The sequence below is a fragment of the Dermochelys coriacea genome, chromosome 2 (assembly GCF_009764565.3).
Source record: "Dermochelys coriacea isolate rDerCor1 chromosome 2, rDerCor1.pri.v4, whole genome shotgun sequence".
NCBI lineage: Eukaryota > Metazoa > Chordata > Testudines > Dermochelyidae > Dermochelys > Dermochelys coriacea.
This window is the reverse complement of record NC_050069.1, coordinates 240,791,277-240,808,898: the sequence shown is the minus strand read 5'-3', so window position 1 is coordinate 240,808,898 and position 17,622 is coordinate 240,791,277. Positions and strand designations below refer to the sequence as shown.

At 42.9% G+C, this 17,622-nt stretch overlaps 1 protein-coding gene across 8 annotated transcripts in view; it reads left to right on the top strand.

Moving 5' to 3' along the window:
• Window positions 1-1,580: 1,580 nt before the first annotated feature.
• ZNF438 (zinc finger protein 438) overlaps window positions 1,581-17,622 on the top strand; it is a 97,471-nt gene continuing 81,429 nt past the window's right edge. For 3 of the 8 annotated variants that reach the window (XM_043509532.1, XM_043509531.1, XM_043509533.1), the window contains exons 1-3: window positions 1,786-1,893; window positions 6,055-6,139; window positions 6,648-6,731. The gene's annotated coding sequence lies outside the window, so the exon portion shown is untranslated. Of the gene's footprint in view, window positions 1,894-1,944; window positions 2,108-6,054; window positions 6,140-6,647; window positions 6,732-17,622 lie in introns of those variants that run through there. The other 5 variants (XM_043509536.1, XM_043509534.1, XM_043509529.1 and 2 more) reach the window with 3 other exon arrangements.

Here is a 17,622-nt window from a genome sequence, read left to right as displayed (position 1 = left end):
GTTCTGCCAAGATAGAGGTACCTGTTTATCAGCACTCAAAATAATGAATTCTGGTTCACATCGTTGCCAGTGGAAAGCTGAACACACAATTTTATATTTTTCCAGTAGGGAATATTCTAATATACCACCCTTCTCTTCCTTTTGATGGTTGGAAATAAGTGCGTTTCTCAGTACTGCCAAGCTCCCAAGCCTTCAAAAAGCATGAGTCAGACACAAAAATATCATAAGACTGGTTTAAAAATTCTGAGATTAAAATAGAGAGGCAAGGTGGGCAAGGTAGTATCTTTAATTGGACCAACTTCTGTTGGTGAGAGAGATAAGCTTTCAGGTGGTGTGTAACTCTTCTTTAGGTCTGGGAAAGGTACAAAATAAATAAAAATGTATTTGCCTTTTGGTTATTGAGCTTGTAGGGGAACTTGCAAAAATTCAGCCTTAATGAAAAATTGTGCACCTCTTTACTGGTTGTTCAGAAGGGGCTCTTTCTTGTCCTCGCTCTCCTTCTGCCTTTCTTACGCACATGCTTCCACTTACCTATACCTCCACCTATCCTCACATTTTTATTCTTTCCCTTTTACTGTCCTACCCCTTTACCCTCCTTCCTACACTTTTTTTCCATCTCCTTCTTACTCTCCACTTTCCCTGACTCCCTCAGCACACTCTGTGTTCTTCTGCTTGTCTCTCTCCTATGTTTCCCTGCACTTTATCAGTTTTTTCCCCAGCTGCTTATATTCCTCTCTTCAGCTTCCTCCTAAATCCTATATTCCCTAGGTGGTCCTGTGTAAACTCCAATTTATCTCCTTCTTACACCTCCCTCATTCTCTTTTCTGGGTTCCTTGCCTTCACCTCCACCAGCTCTTGTTCCTCCCTATCCCTTGCACCTTTACGGCCTCTCTTCTGCTCTCCACCTTCCCTTCTCCCATCCATCATAACAGACGAGTAGCCACCTTTGCTGAGTGCAGCTTGTCTTCAAGCTCGCTAAAAACAAGGGGAGCTGGTGGCCACCTTCGCTTGTGGGGGACGGTCGGAGGTCCTCACACAAAGACCAGAGACCTATGACCGCAACCTAGCTGGCAGGAAGGTTTGCTTCAGTCTCCTTAGGAAATGATGATGGCAAATTTTGTAAATGTAATGACAGCAATAGTGAGTTTAAAGAAACCCACCAGGAGCAGTGCTCGCAGTAAGCTTTGGGTTACCTGTTTGGCACTACTGCCCTTGCTTTTTGTTACCTGTAACACTGTGCTTTCCCAGGCCAGCAACAAAGCCCTGGGCTGGTACCACCACCCAGCCCTGCCCAGTGGCAATGCCACCACCCAACCAGCGCCAATGACAAAGCCCTGGACTGGTGACAGCACCTAGCACAGCCCAGCTGAGGCAGCCCCCGTGAGGCAGCCCCAGACCAGCGGGGCTGTGCAGCATCAAGCCAGGCAAAGGCCAGCATGGGCGGGCCGGGCCGTAACACAGGGCAGGCGAGTGACCCACCCTGGATTTTAACCCAGTGACTGGGGTGGGGGAGGGAAAGGCGGGGGGTGCAGCTAGGACCCGGGGGGTGCAGCTAGGACCCAGGGGCTGCCCCGGATACGGGGATGGAATGGGATCGGCTCCCTGTGGCAGCAGGCTGCTTGCCCAGGGGTAAGGGAGGGTAGTGGCCCCGTTCCCCGCAGCCCTTTCCCCGCCGCTCCTCCCTCAGCAAGAGCACCGCGACACCCGCCCCGCCTTGCCGCCGACTCCGGGACGGGCGAGACGGGACTGGCCGCGCCTGCGCACAAAGGTGCCAGAGGCGCGGGTGGGCTCTGGAGGAGGGTCAAAGACAGGAGGGGGCCGGCGGGGGCGGGGCGGCGCCTGACGGCGCGCCGTAGCTCTGGCGGCGTGACGCAGGCACGCAGAGGGAGAGTTGTAAGTTCCCTTCCCCCCGACGTTACGGGTCCTGCCTGGGGGGAGGGGGGTGGGACGTGGCGGCTTCTCGCCGCAGGCCTCGCGCTTCCCGCCTTCCTCCCCCGCATGGGTTGGCGGGGCGGCTCCGGGCCGTGCGCGCTCGGACACCGCCCCGCCGGTCCTGAGCCCGGCTGCGGGGTGCTGGTCCGGGGGGGCGGCGCCAGGGGAAGCGGAGGTGGGGATGGCGCCCTGGCGTGACCCGTCACTGAGCAGCAGCAGCCCCTCCACACACACACACACACACACCGGGCCGAGCAGGGCCCGGCCCCGCCCCGCCCCCCCCCCGGGGCCAGCCGTCTCCCTGACTTGCCCGGTTATTTAATTCTGAAGCGTGGCTGTAACTTGCGGAGACAGAGTCCGCGCGGCCGGGGCCAGGGCTGAGCGGCCTCCGGCAGATCCTGCGCCCGCCGAGCCGCTCTGTCCCGCGGCCGGACGGCAGAGGCCCCTGCCTGAGTCACGTGCTGCCCATTTTGGTCGTGGCGGTACTTTCCCGATTCCCCCCTCAGGGCCGGGGGCCGCCTCAGGCCTAGCTTCGGCCGGGGTGGCCGTGCCAAGGCATCGGACTTTTAAGTCTGAGAAGGCAGTTCTCAAAACGTTCCCCTCTAATGGGTGGGGTGGTTGCGCGGGGGGTTCTCCCATGGAGACAGCGGCGTGACTTTAGAAGTGGTTTCAGGCGACGCATGTGTTGCGTATGTTCATGGGGACGCTGCCTCGCCGTGACACTGAAATGCATCACATCTACATTTGCTTGAGTTCGGGGACGTCCACACTTGTAACGCTACAGCGGCAGCAGAGCTGCTGTGGCGATACTGGTGTGACAGAAGGGGTTTTTCTGGTCACTGTGGTAAATCCATCTCTCCAAGAGGCCATAGGTCTGCAGAATAATTTGAACAACTTGTCAATAGTGCAGTCTGCCGTGGGGCTTCCGTTGGCTCAACGCATCTCCCCGGGGATGTGACTTTTTCACACCCTGAACGATATAGCTTGCTCTGCAAACTTTTAGGTGTAGAATAGGCCTTCATAGATTTGAGTTTCTGATGCTAAGAGTTGTTGAATGCTTGCTATGCACATCAAAGTGCTGATGCTAGATTCATAATACAGCTATACAAAAACCTTGGTATAAGTCAGTTTTTGAGTTGAGTATAATGTGCAAATGTAAAAGGAACAGGCTGTGCCCCAATATACTTATAGTGCCATCAGATATAAGTTTATACTCAAGACATGCAAAAAAGGATCCACTATTAGCATTCAGTATTTAAAAAATTATAGTAATTGGGAGTTGTACAGTGGCTTTCAGTTATGGATCTTAAAGTCCTTTACAAATGGTATGGTATTACAAATGGTAATGGTATAAGTCTCTTATAAGAAGCAAGGAAGCACTATATTTGGTGAAACTGAGGCACACAGAGGGAATGTTCCCTGTATGAGGTTTCAAAGCTAATCTCTGGCAAGACCCAGATCTGTGCATTATCTACTAGACCAGTGCACTAGTCTGGGGCGCACTCCCCAGGCAGGTGCAAAGAAACATAAGGGGGTGTTCGGCAGGGCCCGGGCCTGGGGATGGGAAGGGTGTTCCACCTGGCTGTGCTCTGCCTCAGCTCTGTCATGGCACCGGCTCCCAACTGTGGCCATGTTCCCACCCCCAGCTGCGGCCGTGGCCCCAGCCTCAGCCCCCTTACTCTTGTCCGCATGCCTCCCCCCTCCAGCTGTGCTCCTGGTTCCCGGGGGGGGGGGGTGTGGGCATGCCAACATGAAAAGTTTGGGGACCACTGTACTAGACACTGATAGTTTTCCCATAAAGTATAAATATTATTTGTAAGCCACCAGATGGATGTAAGGCTTTTACAGCTTTATAAGGTTTCCTCTAAAGCAGTGGTTCCCAAACTGGGGTTTGCAGAACGTTACAGGGGGTTCGCCTGCAAAATTCCACTAATGGTGGCCAGAGGAACCCAGGCACTGGAGGCAGCAGGTGGGACCCGGTTGCAGAGTAGATAGCTCAAGCCCCAGGGAGAGTGGGGCTGGACAGATGGGGCTGGCAGCCCGAGCCCTGTCCCTGTCAGTAGGGGAGCTGGCTGCCTGAACCCCAGTGCTCAGCATGGGTCTGGCAGCCCGAGCCACAGGGAGAGAGGGGTCGGGCAGTTGGGGCTGGCAGCCTGACCACTGGCGGTCAGCGGGACCTGCAGCCCGAGCTCAATTAACCAGGGTGATCAGTGGGGTCCAGCAGCAGGAGCGCCACGGAGTGCAGAGGAAATTTAAACGTAAATCCCTGGAAATATTCATTTTTAGGAGGGGGTTCATGAGATTTCACAATTTAGTGAAAGGGGTTTGCGAGCTGTTAAAGTTTAGGAACCAATGCTCTAAACCTCAGGATTTTCAGTGGTGCCATGGTATCGGAAAGGACATAGCATTCATGTATCTTGCAAAGCTTGAGATCCGCCAGTTTTGAATTCATATAAAGGAGGGTGTATAGTCTTTACCTCATTACAAAATAAATGGGAGAGAATTCCAAGTATAATAGTTGCCATGGAGGAAGGTCTGAAGATGAAAATGGAAGAATAAAAAGAGAGTGTTGAAGAGGCAGTTTTGGGGTGATTGCAGTAGTGTATTCAGTGGGAGGGGAGTTGGAATTAAACACTTTTGAAAAACAAACAGTTTGGCTTTAGAGTAGCAGCCGTGTTAGGCTGTATTCGCAAAAAGAAAACGAGTACTTGTGGCACCTTAGAGACTAACAAATTTATTTGAGCATACGCTTTTCGTGAGCTTCATCTGATGAAGTGAGCTGTAGCTCACAAAAGTGTATGCTCAAATAAATTTGTTAGTTTCTAAGGTGCCACAAGTCCTCCTTTTCAGTTTGGCTTTATTGTCTGAATATTTTGCTTTGGTGGAAAAACTACACCAATTCCAGGCCTGAAGAAAAATTCTATACAAAATCTTGTCTTGGAAGACTTTTATCCCTTATGTCATTTTGCTTTTCCTCCAAGTACTATCTTGCTCTCATTGTTAATGTTAACTGAATGTTTTCCATACAATACATCAAGATTTTCATTAACCACCTAGCTTTTAAATACTATGTAACTTTGTAGCTGTAGTTCACGAAAGCTTATGCTCTAATAAATTTGTTAGTCTCTAAGGTGCCACAAGTACTCCTTTTCTTTTTGTGAATACAGACTAACACGGCTGCTACTCTGAAACCTATGTAACTTTGGTCACCTAACTTTAAGCTGATATCCTTGAATTATCTCTGACTGCTTTATTTAAATTTGTAGCTGCAATATGGTATGAAAACAGGAATTTGTATTTATTTTTCTTACAAAAAATTGGATTTGAAAGATAGAAGTAGATGTGGCACTATGGAGTTGTACAGTAATTGTGTGCAATATCAGAGGTTTTAAATTGGACCATTCAGTAGGTAAAGTAGCTTGTCTCAGTATTTCTTTTTCAAACTCAAAGACAGCTATACCTCATTGAGTGCTAGTCCTGTGTGAAGTTGAGAGTTCAGCCCTTTATTTGTATTCAGAATGAAATTTTACATTTCTTCTCAAAGCAGAAATACATTTTTTTCCTACTGTGGTAACTTATTTCTTCTGACTTAAAAAAACTCTAAAAGCCTTTTGGCTGACATCAAACATGTACGTTTTTGGCCAGGAAAGAATTTTTCTGAAAGTTATGACTGAGAGGAAACAAGTAACTATGACAGTTTTATACAACTGTTATCATTAAGTTTGCAAGATAATATGTATGCTGATGTACTAAAATGTGCATTTGTAATATTTTACATAGCATTATATTTAATTATTAAGACTTTTCTTGGGTGGGGATGACTTATGAGGTTGGAAAAAATTGTATTGCTGTATGGCTGCAATTCAGATGTTAACTCTTCTCAGTGCTTGTCAGAATAATGGAATTTGAGGTACTTGATATATGTAAAATATTTTTTTCCAAACCTGTATGAAAAAAAATGTTGGTGTCTTGAGCAGCCTTTATATTTATTATAGTTTTGTTAAGAACATTAACGCAGGCCAATTTAAGCAAATACAGCATACTTCTGACTTTATTTTTAAGTAGAGTTTTAGAAATACAGTTATGTGACTGTTATGTGTGTTGTTTTTTTTTAACATACAGGTATTATGATTATGCTACATTAAACTTGAACATTCTTTATATGCAACCTGAGCTGTTTCATGGATTTTTATGTGCTGTTAAAGAGGTAATGTGTCATTTATGGAAATATTTTAATGTTTTAAACATGTAGATCAAAACACTTAGTTTTGTGTGTTCTTCGCTGGAAGGTGGGTGCAACGTCAGATCATGTGTATGTGTGATTAACTTGCGTGAATGCCATGTTGATTTGAAAAGTTTTTAGCTGGAAACATTGAAGCTATAATGTTGGAAATTATTATGTATTTTAAAATGAGTAATAAAACTTGTGATGCTTTAGATTTTAATAACTTTTTAGCAATATTAATTCAAAGTACTTATTACTATGATTTCTAGTCTAAAACTACTTGTAATGTACTTTAAGCCTTCTAGCAAAATTAATTATATCTGTTAGTACCATTCAGGAAAACAAATTGGAATGGGATTCTACTTTAGCAGTATTTAGTACTTTCTAAAATCCATGTCACAGTACCTTTGTACAATGCCCAGGAATTAGTTTGTGCCTTTGTGAATAAACAGTAGACCAGAATATTTCAATATGCTATATTTTACTAAAGGTAACTGCTGGAATGCTTTTTCACAAATAAGAATCCATGTGGATGGAATGTTTTATTGGCTGTAACACAGCAGGATGAATAAAGGTAAGTACCTCAAAGTAAGAAAATCAATATCCTTACAAAACATTTTAACTTGCTAATTCTTAGACCTGGTCTGATACTTAGGCTTGGTCTACAATTAAAATCTAGGACAGTGTAGCTACAGCATTAAGGGGTATGAAAAATCCACACTTCTGAGCACTGTAGCTATGTTCACCTAACCCCTGGTCTAAAAGTGGCTATGTCAACAGAACAATGCTTTCGCTGACCTAGCTTCTGTTGCTCAGGGAGTTGATGTTCCTACAATGATGGAAGAAACCCTTCTGTCACTGTAAGTCATATCTACACTACAGGTTTATACCAACAGAGCTATGGCATGGTAGCAGTGCCATTGTTGTCCCCATAATGTACATATGGTCTTCTTGTGAAAGACTGCAGGATTCATAGAATTTTTTTTTATTTTTTAAAAAGAGAGACTTAGAAAATATATCACAGAGTTTCCTTAAATCATGGCTTTGAAAGAGTCACTGTGCATATATTTGACCCATTCATTTTTTATTGAAATATACAGGTGGCTGGTGGTGGTTTTTTTTGGGGGGGGGGGGCATCTAGCTTTTAGTGGTGTTGGATATAGTAGGTAATATTAAGAAAAACTTTCCTCCAGTCCACACTATGAGGTCCTTGTATTCAGGAGTGAGGGCAGCCCCTATCCTCCCAAAATCCCCACCAGACCCTGCTTCAGGTTTCTTATAATGTTCTCCTTCAGTTTGTAACATATATGGGGTTCTCTAAGCAAAACAACAAAAGAAAGGCACTTCTCTCTTTCTCTTCTGAGAGAGGGTAATTCAAGTGACGGAAAAGAAAAGCAAAAGTGGTCTGTCTCTTAGCCAGTCTTTCAGGAGGTGTTTCAGTGGGTCTGTTGCCTTTAATTAAGGGCTACCTCCAGCCTCTACTCTTGGGACATTCTTCTTTGCAACTGTCCATGCAGCTCCAGGGGCAGTAAAGCTAGAGACTGTCTCCGTCTTGGCGGATCTCCATCTGAGGTCAGCAGTCTCTGAAGTGTAGCAGTCCTTTCCCTGTGACAGGTTTTCCCTTTTAGACTCCCTGCTCCCATCCCTGCATTAAGGCAAAGCAGGCCTTACAGGTGTGCCTGGTTGGTGTTGGATGAGCCCAGAAAAGTTTGTTAGTCCCCTTGCCACCAGAGTAAGGTGGTGCCCCTTCACAAGAAATCCATTCAAAAATGTTTATGGTTCAGCAGCAGTGAAAAGATTAGCACTGGTATTTATTCTTGCCTGCACTCATGTTGAGCTTGTGCTGTTGCATGCCAGAACTAAATGCTGCATTACTGATTTTTTAAAAATGCTGAATAAGGGACCATCGTGTGCTTTGTTTTGGGTTTTTTTTTGTTCCTTTTTTTTCTTTTTAACATTTTCCTGAGACATAATTAAAATATTCCTCTAATGGAAAACCAAACACAAATGTATTGTGCTAATACGTGAGAACCACAGCATGAAACATATTAGTATACTTTCATTACCTAGGCTGAGAGAAATGCAAACCTTTCCCAACAGAATAAAAGATACAAATCACACTTAAAAATAATTTTTATTTTGTAAGGGTTTCTTTTAAATTTTGAAATTAAATACAAATGTCATTATTTCATGTGTTTCTCTCTGCCTTCCTTCTCTGTGTGGTTCGTATTACATGAGGTCTTTAGTGCTAATTTAATATATTGAGTTGGAAAATTATACCTGGTTCTTTGGAGCTCTGCTGTTGTAGTCTGGTCAAGTCTTTCTGAAAAGCAAGATAGTTTAGCCTCTGCTGTTTTGTTTGTTCTGATAGATTCTAAGACCAGAAGGAACCATTACGATAATCTAGTCTGATGTCCTAGCACAGGCCATAGAAATACTCTAGAACAATTCCTAGATCAGTATCTTCTAGAAAAACATCCAATCTTGACTCAAAAATTGTCAGTCATGGAAAATCCTCCATGACCCCTGGTAAATCATTCCAATGGTTAATGACTGTCACCATTAAAAATGTATGCTTTATTTCTAGTCTGGATTTGTCTAGATTCAGCTTCCAGCCAAGGGATTTTGTTAAACCTTTCTCTGTTAGATTGAAGTGCCCATTATTAAATATTTGTTCTCCAGGTAGGTACTTATAGACTAATCAAGTCACCCCTGAACTTCTGTTTAAGCTAAAGAGACCAAGGAGTTCAATCTATCACAATAAGGCATGTTTTCTAATTCTTTAAATCATTCTCGTGGCTCTTCTCTGAACCCTCTCCAATTTATCAACACCTTTCTTGAATTGTGGACACCAGAACTGGACACAGTATTCCAGCAGTGGTTGTACCAGTACCAGATAACAGTGGTAAAATAACTACACCTACTCAAGATTCCCTATTTATGCATCTCATGATTGCATTTGCTCTTTTGACCACTGTGTCACACTGGGAGCTCATGTTCAGCTGATTATGCACCAAGATCCCCAAATTGTTTTTAGAGTTATTGCTTCCCAGTATAGGCTCCACTATCCTGCAAGTGTGCCTTACGTTCCTTGTTCCCAGATGTACACCTTTACATTTAGCCATATTGTAAATATATGATATGATGGCAGCTAAAAGGGTATCCGTTGTTTATGTTAATGCAATTGTGACATGCCCCGGGGTACAGTTTGGACTGTTGTGCCCCCTTAACTCTCCAGTATGGTCTATACTATGCCCTGCTTTGCTGTGTGCGCTGCCACTCTGTCCATTCACCCCAACCTCTCATATGTAGGTCACACCCAGACAACTACCAGAGTGCTATGCCCAGCCACTCTTGAATTACATATAGGGTGACACCTGCATATCATTAGTCTCAGCCTTGCACCCCAGAAATGTAAAGTCTTGTATGTTCAGTTCTTGCTAAGCAACACAAGCTCATAAGTCCATCATTTTATCAAAGAAAATTAATATGCACTAGCCTTTGTTAACCTGAGAAGAGATTCCCCAAGTCCTTCAGTGAAAACCACACAAGTTTACATAAAACATCAAAATACATTTATTAATGAAAGAAAGATAGATTTTAAGTGATTATAAATGGTATAAGCATAAAAGGTCAGAATTGGTTGCAAAAAGAAATAAAAGGTAAGGTAATCACCGTCTAATTCCTAAACTTTACCAAGCTAAGTCCAATCTAAAACAAAAAGGTTTCTCTTACCCAAAAGCCTACAGCAGTCTGTGCTGACGGGAAAGTTTTTTTTCCACTTAGGACCACTCCCCGAGTTCAACATTGTTTCTGTCTTTCAAATGATCATGTTACCTTCAGTATAGGTGGGGGAGGAGAGGTGGTCTGATGATGTCACTGTCCCTTATTTTATACTGTCCTTCAGGTGCTGGAATTATCCTTGTTGTGTCATGAGGTTAGGCAACCCCCACTGAGTAGGTGCTCAGCACTCAGTCGTTCATATGAATGGCAAATTCTTGCTTGCACTTTCTGTATACATGAGACTTGACATGTAAGGCTTGTGTTTACAGTTCCTTTGTTATTTTTCAGGATCTGGTCTGTGCCCTTTTCCCAGACTTTCAACATGTATCAGTAACAAACATATATTAAAATCTCATAACTTCATGTATAGTGATTATACATACATTTAAACAGAACAGTAACATTCAACAGATGATGACTTTTCAATATCTGACAAGGCATACTTTGTATAAAATATATCATAACCATATATAACTGATGAATATGGGGGTGGAGGGTGTCACAGCAGTATTTTGGGTGTTCTGAGTCCTCTCCTGTAAGTGGCTTCAACTGAGTCAACGTTATAAATAATTTTTTTTTAAACAACTGATGTCATGGATGCTTTTAGCATAGTTAAACCTTGTAGGAGGATGTTATCACATATTGTGAAAAACATGATGAAAATCTTGCTAATAAATATTAAAAGTATAATCAAATTACACTATAACACTATCTGTAGAACAATTAACCTGTGGTGCAATCAACTTATGTTCTTATTAAGCAAGGATACAAAACTATGCAAATATTTAATTAAGGAGCGATCATCTCATGTTTGCTTACCCTGTCTTTTAAACACTTTGAGAGAACTTTATTTCATCACTTAAATTGTAAAGTACCCTTGGATCATTGGTTACCATCTGAAATCACTTATAATGAGGACACTGTACTAAGATGCTTTTTTGGAGGGATGCTAGCTAATCTATGAAAATGACAACTTTTGTATTCAACTGTCAATGTACTTTAATCACTACAGTAATGTAAAGGAAAATAGTAGAAAGTAGGTTGATACATGATTAAGGTCTGCACCCTGTTGTGGTTTCTTCATTTCTGGTTGTGTCTCATGATGTGAAACACTTGTAATTTCCTGGAAAACATTCTTTGCACTATCATCTTGAAAGAGTTGAATTACTGATCTGTGGAATTATGTAAAAAACAGAATAGTTTCTGAAATATTTTGAGTTGTCACTAATTTAATTTTAGACCATTGTACAAAGCAGGACACTGCAATTGCAAGAAATTCAATGATTCTTCAATTGAATTGTTCCGCATGTATTATGGTATATATTTTCATGATTTCATTGCATAGCAGCTTCACCTTCATTTGGTATATTGTCTAGTCCATTAACAGTATTTTTATTTTGCAACAAATCTACAATTTCGTTTTATAATTGAGGACTGTTTAAAAAGTTCAGAACAATCTATGTTTTCCAAGAACAATGTTGGCTTTTGAAAAAAAAAAATAACAATGTAACAACTTATTGCCTGGAAGCATATATGTGCTGAAACATACTGGCAGTTTTAAAATCAACACTGGATGTTGTTTTAAGAAATACGTGCTCTACAAATTATGCTGGGGAAATTCTGTGGTCTTTGTTATACAGGAGGTCAGACTAAATGATCACTGGTTCCTTCTGGTCTTGGAATCTATCCTTTATCCTTCATTTTCTGGCAGCACCTTCCACAGCACTCCCTTCTCCATCTAAGCCATTTGTGTGTATGTAGAGGTGACAATTGCCAGGGCCGCTCATTAAAGTTGCAGTCCCCTACAACCACAAACCTCAGAGGAGAAAGGAAGGTGGAGGAGACCAAGGTATTCTTGTGGCTGACTTGGATACTTGACAAGGAGTAGCAGACATAAATGAGGTGGGAAGGCAGCTGGCAAGGTATATTTAGTCCAAGGAGATTTAAGAATTGCAGGGGAAGTTAACCAAGTCTGAGAGACTTAGCAGGATCCATGAGTGAAGTTATGGTGGGCATGTCTTCACTACCACCTTTGGTCAATGAAAGTTGTATTAGTGTACTGCTGCTGAAGTTTGTATATAGCTCATTCATGTGCATGCTTGGCTGCTTGTTAGGAATCAGGGCCTGCAGCAAAGTAACCTAATGTGTGCAACTGGCCTGTAGGAGGTTGCATGATTGGCTTAAAGCCAGCAGCAACAGTTTGGTGGCTGCTCAAAGCATTTGCCCGCGGCTGTGATGTCTTCTGTGCCTGCTTTTTCCTGCCTTGTTCCAGCCCTGCACTTGTCTTAGCCACAGCCATGCCGCTGCCTTGCCTTATTCTGGTTCTGACCCTCAGCTCAGATTCCTGGCCTCTGACTCTGACCGTTGGCTCTAGCATCTGGCCTTTGACTCTGGTTCAGATTCTGGGCTCCGACTCCTGGCTTCTGACCTTGGATCTGATCCCTGGCTCTGGTCTCTGACTCTGGTTTTGACACTAGGCTCCGATTCCTGGCTACCAGCTTCTTTTCTGATCTCTTGGTCTGACTCCTGTTTTGACCATTGGGCATGACTTCTGCTCCAGTCACTAAGCGTGACAACCATGTCCTGGTCACATAACACTTGCTTTGGCGCTGTACATAATGCAAGGATTTGTAGCACTGGTTCCTGGGGCAAGGCATGCATATCCCTGTTTTGGCACTAGCCATAGTATCAACAGAAAGGACTACTTTTTATGATTATGCAAGCATTGGTGCATCATTGGGGATGCTTTACTGATATCAGTGTGGGCTGGTCAGGGAAGGTGCTCAATGCTTGGGGAATAATCTGCCGCCAGGGTGGTGGGCGGAGGTGGAGTGGCTAACTTTGAGCAGCCAGACATAAGGGACATTACAAGAACTTAACATGGAGCTATAAAGTTGAGAGAGCCTTTGAAAGAGGACTTTAATGGTCAGCCACAGTAGTGTTCTGTGCTAGACTGTTCTCTGGGCCTGGAGCTTTGGGTGCTGCTAGGAATAGTGTAGTGCTTCTGTACATTTAAAATATGAGTGGGTATTTTCCTGAAGGTTTGAGTTTTATGGTGCTTGCTGTATATTTACTAGTAGTATGTGCTTCGAGTACTGCTGTGTATTCTGCAATAAGTGTTGTGAACTAATGAAGATAATTATATTTCCCCCAAATAGAAAGTTGTTTTTCTGCACTGCTTTTGCCATGCAATGTGCAAAAAAGAAAAATTAACAGAATGGGATTTTGAAATTGGAAAGGCAGAAAACATTTCTGTCCATTTCAGTACACAAATGCACTCCATCATGGCTACACATCTGTGAGAACTGCCGTTGTCAGCGTATGTGAAGTTGTGGTTTTTCTTAATGTGCCCGAGTTGATAATAAGACATGCTTATTGACATTTCCGCTGTGGAGCTTCTGTGCACAGCACCACACTCCAGCCCTAGCCACATTGAGTATGACTCCTCTAGTGCAAGAAGCAGTGTGGAAAGAATTTCAGTTGCATGAAATGATACATTTTGATCCCTATTCCATGGGTACAAGTATAGGCAGTGGCACTGAAAATTGGCACTATTTTCCATAGGTGGGGATGGCTTTAGGTGATATCCCTCTCTTGAGGGTAACTAAGGCACAAAGAGCACAGCTGCTATTGACATCCCAAAGCTGTCTGGGCCCATCTGCCTCTAGCCTGTTCCACTGTAATGGTGCCAGCCAAAAGTCATCACAGTGGTATGGGAAAGTAGCCTACCGAGAAGGAAGAAATAAGGTAGCTATCCCTAGAAACCTTCAGAAGAGGATTTTAGGGTACATCCATGTAAGGTTCATAGAGCTATCTCAGGAGGATACAAGGGACATCTCTTTGAATGTAAACTGCACTGCATGGCGTCTCCTTGCCTAACCCAACAGGAGAATGAAAAGCAGATGCCAACTCTGCCTCTCTTTGTTATACAAGAAGAGGGAATGGTACTAGTAAAACAGTGAAAGTTGATACCTGTGACTGTAAGTTGGGCTGGGCACCATATTTAAATTTAAAAGTGGTAAGGAAAAATGAATGTACACATTTACTAGAGGTTTCTTTCCCCTTGTTTGGGCTCATCCATGCTTGGCTGGCAGACTGGCTAAACAGCGGTTGAGTCTCGAGCAGGTCCTAGGTCATGGCCCCCTGCCGAATTTTCCCTCTTCTTCATTGTTCATGGTAGCGGTCTTTGTTTCAGGTTCCTCTGAAGCATCCATGGTGTTCTGTGAGATGATGATGGGGTCTCTGTCAAGTATGGCTTGCAGCTCATTATAAAAGTGTCAAGTCTGCGGCTCAGCAACAGATGGGTTATCGCACTTCCTGGCCTTGTGGTGTGCTAAGTACAGTTCCTTTGCTTTCATGCGGCATTGCTGCTGCTCTCTATTGTACCCCTTTTCCTGTATTCCACATGCAATCTGCTCATAAATGTCCACTTTTGGTGGCTGGTCTATAGCTGTGCTTGCACAGCCTCTTCTCCCCACAGGCCCAGGAGATCCAATACTCCCGTCTACTCTAGGCAGGAGTTTGTCTAGTGCATTGAGCTAGTATGGTCCTTTGGGCAGTTGGACTCAACAAGGGATAGCTGCTACGTGTGCTCATCAAGGTGGGCCATCAGGAAAAGGCCTTTTCAAAATTACTCATGAAGTTTTAAATAGGGATGTAAAATGTTAACTAACATTAACCATTAACCCCTGGCTGCGCAGTGTGGTGCATCCAGACCCCAGCCCTGGCTGCGCAGTGCCGGCCGTACCCCGGCCATGCCACTCTGGCCATGCCATACTGGATGCTGGCCGGACCCCAGCCCTGGCCCCACCCTGCTGGCCGACCTGCCAACCACAGCCCACAGCCAGGCAACTGGCCCAAGAGCAACCCCAACCCCTCTTCATTTAAACGGTTAACTGTTTAAATGATCAAATTTTAATCCTTTAAATAGTTAACTTTAAAACAATATTTATATCCTTAGTTTTAAAGGGAAGGTGGCTTTCAGTCTCTGTGACCCCTGAGCAGTGGAGTTTAAAATTGTGACCAGAGAGGTCACTGTCACAGGGAGTGGGACATTGTGGGAAAGGTGCTGGAGGACTATAGGTCAACATAGGTCAAGCAGTGTCTACACTGGCATGGTGTTGATGTCAGTAGGTTGACAATGATTCCACACCATTTGGGGAGGTGCATTGCTGTAAGGCATTTATGTCGGCCAGAGACAATTTTGGTGTAGACGTGCACAGATATGTTACAAGGTAACTTATGTCAACGTAATTTTGTAGCATATACCAGGCCCTGGAATGATCAGTGGAATCTGAGTTCAGCCTTTGGAGAGAATCTTGTTCTCCAGGTGATGTTTGAGTGCGGAAGAATCAAACTTCTCAAGTTGCCGTAGCCCAAGTAATGGGACTCAATGTGTGACAAAGATCCAAAATGAGGGAAACAAAAATGATCCATTCAGCAAACTGAAATCCTGTGAGCTCCTTTCATTAGTCGAAAGAACTCTTTCTGTATCTCAATGTCATGATACTTCATTTGAGGTAAATACTTTACACCACTAAAAGTGAGGGGAATATATAAAATTTGTGCAAAATATAGATAACTTGGATGAAAATGTGTGATGTCCCTCGAAAACGAGATACACATAAGAGGTATGGGAAAGAGTGCTTTTGGAATATTTGTGTTGAGAGACAGGAGAGAGGATAGAAAGGTGTGGGAAGAAGGAGAGAAGTGATACTGCAGTCTACTGTCTGTTTCAGAATATGTCTATTTCTACAATATAAAGTCAGAGACATAAAAAACAACAAAAAAGATTAAATTTCCACAAATATTTATTTAATGTGTTTAAAAATTTAACTATTTTACTTTTAATACATATTTATACATTGTTAAACCCCACAGTTTGTCATCGAAAACTTCTGTTTCAACATACATTGATGCTATCTATATACTCTTGAGTAGGGTAGCAAGGGATCCCTCTGAATCTTATATGGCAAGTAATGAACATGGTAAAGACTGAAAAAGGGCTTGCTTTCTTTGTTCACATTCCTCTCTCATGGTATACATAATATACATTTTGCTCTCCATTTGCTTGAGTTGCTATATGTAATTATGTTGTGTCCTGCAGTTTTGACAGGATATTGGGATAAAAATGCATGTTCATTTATGGGATTTCTCTGCATAATATCCGTTTCATAGAGTAACTCTATAACAAGGCCTTGGGCTTTGGGGTGTGTATCCCAGTGCGCCTGGGTTGACTATTGGGCCCTTTAAAACAGGAAGTGGTAGTCACAGTTCACATGATAGGAGCCACCATGTGGCTTGTAGTGACTAACTCATCTCCTAGACAGGGGCAGTAGGCTAGAGAGATCCAGAGTTAAGGAAGCTCTAGTGGGGAATCTTTCCCTAGTAGACTGGAAAGGCTACCTAATAAGGAAAGCTGTGTCCTTTCACTTCCCAGCTGCAGAAGGCGGGAAGGTCTGTTAGTGTGTTGTATTGTTTGAGCATTTTCGCATCGTGTATTTATTAATCACCTCTCTGAGTAATTTAAGTATGTAGTATAAGTATAATTGAATTTGAGCACTGGGCTTTTTTGGATTGCTCCAGTTGGTTAACCTGTAAACCCACCAGTTTACGAACTGGTATTATTGTACGACTGCTTGTTGGCTAAGATGTCTTATCAGCCTGCTATTTCCATGAAATAGAACTGGATGCCACAAGGGATGAACCTCTATCATTCTTGAGCTTTGTGATCTCTCAATGTTTCTCAGCCCAATCAGAACAAAGTGGGTGGTCTGGAGACAGCATGTATTCAGAATTAAGGGAATGGGGCTTAAGTTATATACATTTTCAACCCAGTGTCAATCTCTCTCAATGTTTATTATTCCTTAAATGGTGAAAGTACATAAAGCAGAAAAATATTGTTATGAAAATACAAAGGCTTATATTCTATAAAAATCACACAGATAACATTGTGGGTGTAAGAGATTTTGTGTGATGAATCGAGCAATCTCACAATACCAGTCTACTGGAAAAGTACCTACAATTAATAATATGTCTGAGTGTTCAGTGGACTTTATAGTTGCTGTATTCAACACATTTTTCTGCTTTGTTGAAAGAGGAAAACAAATTGGTCTTACCTTTGGAAAGAAGTACTCTTCTCTGCACCTAAATGCTTCAGCTGCCTTTTGTAATATTCAAAAATGGTTTATTCTGTCCAGCAAAGTGGAGGGGAAGAACTGTTGGGCACATCTTTATATTATATACATGATATCCTTCCAAAAAACCCAACAAACTGCCTTTGACAATATTGTTCCTAATGGCCAGAGAAGAAAATGACCTTGAAAGTTTTTGATCCCCCTATTTCCAGCTTCCAGCAAAGAAAACTGAGACCTTCCAGGAGTCACTTCCTGGTTATGGTGTTCACTTGTAGTTCCCTCCCGGAAATCCATTTACAGGTCAATCACATCCATACAACTCTTGAGGATATTTTTCTTTAACTTACTCAGTGATATTTTGTGTTTTGTCTGTCATTTCATCAAAGGTTGCACCTCTCTCTGTGTTTCAATTTAAAGCATTCATGTTTCCTGTGAGAAGCAATTACTCCTTTATTTTTCAAGAGCTCCTCACACTTATCTTCACTCATATTTTTCTTCTCAGTTACATTGATATTTTCTATAGAGACTTGAAAATCTGAGAGAAAG